Raw genomic sequence first — 3,239 nt, forward strand, 5'->3', positions numbered from 1 at the left:
TCCCTGCGGGAAGTAGATAGGGACATACATATATGCAATTTTTGGTAACGGGTACTTTCCCAGACTTTTTGTCCATACAGTAACCCGGGTCCCCTGGACCAATTGGGGTTGGGTAAACGCCCAACCATCGCGCAAGGCACACAGTGCCCTGCTTCCTGGATTAGCTAGGCCTGCAGGGGCTGTCGCTCGTCTCAGGTCGAACGGGGCCCTTTCTAAGCCCTACCGTCTACCGGGACGGTACCGGAGCAGTTGGGACGCTGCTCACACGCCGTAGACCATTCGGTGTAGGACGAACACCTTAACTCGGCCCTCTTGCCAGCATCTTGGCCATCAACCACTGCCACCACGAGTCCATACCCATTTTTGGCCGAGCAGAGGGGTCGCTACTCCCTCCGGGCTATAACTCGACCCGCCCGTGGTACCAGCCTAAGTCGCTGGTGGGACTATCGTGTGGATGTACGGCCACGTCACTACCGGCCCGGCGTCCTGCTAACCGAGCTCGGCAGACCCAGATGGGACTCACGTAAGCGGGGCTTACAGGGCGCCTACAAACCCTGAACTTTCCCCGACGGTCCCACCCTTGGCATCAGGATCGTGGGTGCGCTACTACCCAAGGCCCCTTGGAGAGAGTGAGGCTGCCTCTCTCCGCCGGCAACCTTCCTTGCGGTGTACATAGGGACTCACGTAACGGGACGCTTGTCCCGACGGTCCCCCTGGCTGCGGGAACGTGGGTTTGCCAGCCCCCATAGGCTCGCAAAGCGAGCCCTCCCTGCGGGAAGTAGATAGGGACATACATATATGCAATTTTTGGTAACGGGTACTTTCCCAGACTTTTTGTCCATACAGTAACCCGGGTCCCCTGGACCAATTGGGGTTGGGTAAACGCCCAACCATCGCGCAAGGCACACAGTGCCCTGCTTCCTGGATTAGCTAGGCCTGCAGGGGCTGTCGCTCGTCTCAGGTCGAACGGGGCCCTTTCTAAGCCCTACCGTCTACCGGGACGGTACCGGAGCAGTTGGGACGCTGCTCACACGCCGTAGACCATTCGGTGTAGGACGAACACCTTAACTCGGCCCTCTTGCCAGCATCTTGGCCATCAACCACTGCCACCACGAGTCCATACCCATTTTTGGCCGAGCAGAGGGGTCGCTACTCCCTCCGGGCTATAACTCGACCCGCCCGTGGTACCAGCCTAAGTCGCTGGTGGGACTATCGTGTGGATGTACGGCCACGTCACTACCGGCCCGGCGTCCTGCTAACCGAGCTCGGCAGACCCAGATGGGACTCACGTAAGCGGGGCTTACAGGGCGCCTACAAACCCTGAACTTTCCCCGACGGTCCCACCCTTGGCATCAGGATCGTGGGTGCGCTACTACCCAAGGCCCCTTGGAGAGAGTGAGGCTGCCTCTCTCCGCCGGCAACCTTCCTTGCGGTGTACATAGGGACTCACGTAACGGGACGCTTGTCCCGACGGTCCCCCTGGCTGCGGGAACGTGGGTTTGCCAGCCCCCATAGGCTCGCAAAGCGAGCCCTCCCTGCGGGAAGTAGATAGGGACATACATATATGCAATCTTTGGTAACGGGTACTTTCCCAGACTTTTTGTCCATACAGTAACCCGGGTCCCCTGGACCAATTGGGGTTGGGTAAACGCCCAACCATCGCGCAAGGCACACAGTGCCCTGCTTCCTGGATTAGCTAGGCCTGCAGGGGCTGTCGCTCGTCTCAGGTCGAACGGGGCCCTTTCTAAGCCCTACCGTCTACCGGGACGGTACCGGAGCAGTTGGGACGCTGCTCACACGCCGTAGACCATTCGGTGTAGGACGAACACCTTAACTCGGCCCTCTTGCCAGCATCTTGGCCATCAACCACTGCCACCACGAGTCCATACCCATTTTTGGCCGAGCAGAGGGGTCGCTACTCCCTCCGGGCTATAACTCGACCCGCCCGTGGTACCAGCCTAAGTCGCTGGTGGGACTATCGTGTGGATGTACGGCCACGTCACTACCGGCCCGGCGTCCTGCTAACCGAGCTCGGCAGACCCAGATGGGACTCACGTAAGCGGGGCTTACAGGGCGCCTACAAACCCTGAACTTTCCCCGACGGTCCCACCCTTGGCATCAGGATCGTGGGTGCGCTACTACCCAAGGCCCCTTGGAGAGAGTGAGGCTGCCTCTCTCCGCCGGCAACCTTCCTTGCGGTGTACATAGGGACTCACGTAACGGGACGCTTGTCCCGACGGTCCCCCTGGCTGCGGGAACGTGGGTTTGCCAGCCCCCATAGGCTCGCAAAGCGAGCCCTCCCTGCGGGAAGTAGATAGGGACAGAGGGAATCTCGTTAATCCATTCATGCGCGTCACTAATTAGATGACGAGGCATTTGGCTACCTTAAGAGAGTCATAGTTACTCCCGCCGTTTACCCGCGCTTTTTTGAATTTCTTCACGTTGACATTCAGAGCACTGGGCAGAAATCACATTGCGTCAACACCCTTGGGGGCCATCGCAATGCTTTGTTTTAATTAGACAGTCGGATTCCCCTAGTCCGTGCCAGTTCTGAGCTGAGCGTTGAATGGCGGCCGAAGAGAACGACCGCGACGGTAAAACCGCCACGGAAGCCTCGCAGCAAGGAAGATCCGCGGGAGGCCAAGGCACGGGACCGAGCTCGGATCCGGGGTGCGCGACGATATCCCCCCCGAGAGAGAGATACGCCGCGTCCCGTTCAGCTCGCCCAGGCCCGGCACGTCAGCCAAACCCGCTTCCCGACCAAGCCCGACACGCCCCGCTCCTCAGAGCCAATCCTTATTCCGAAGTTACGGATCCAATTTGCCGACTTCCCTTACCTACATTAATCTATCGACTAGAGGCTCTTTACCTTGGAGACCTGCTGCGGATATGGGTACGAACCGGCGCGACACCTCCACGTGGCCCTCTCCTGGATTTTCAAGGTCCGAGGGGAAGATCCGGACACCGCCGCAACTGCGGTGCTCTTCGCGTTCCAAACCCTATCTCCCTGCTAGAGGTTTCCAGGGAACTCGAACGCTTATACAGAAAAGAAAACTCTTCCCGGATCTCCCGACGGCGTCTCCAGGTCATTTTGGGTTACCCCGACGAACACTCTTACGAGGGCCCGAATGGTATGCGGTTCCGCTGCCGGGTTCCGGAATAGGAACCGGATTCCCTTTCGCCCAATGGGTGTGTTTCTTTCGCTCAATTTTTATTTGTTTGTTGCAATTTGTATGATC

General features: G+C 58.8%; 1 pseudogene; it reads right to left on the reverse strand.

The window, feature by feature from the left end:
* Positions 1 to 2,287: 2,287 nt before the first annotated feature.
* LOC126927696 (large subunit ribosomal RNA) overlaps positions 2,288 to 3,239 on the reverse strand; it is a 2,909-nt pseudogene continuing 1,957 nt past the window's right edge.

Source organism: Bombus affinis, unplaced genomic scaffold, assembly GCF_024516045.1.
Source record: "Bombus affinis isolate iyBomAffi1 unplaced genomic scaffold, iyBomAffi1.2 ctg00000200.1, whole genome shotgun sequence".
Lineage (NCBI taxonomy): Eukaryota > Metazoa > Arthropoda > Insecta > Hymenoptera > Apidae > Bombus > Bombus affinis.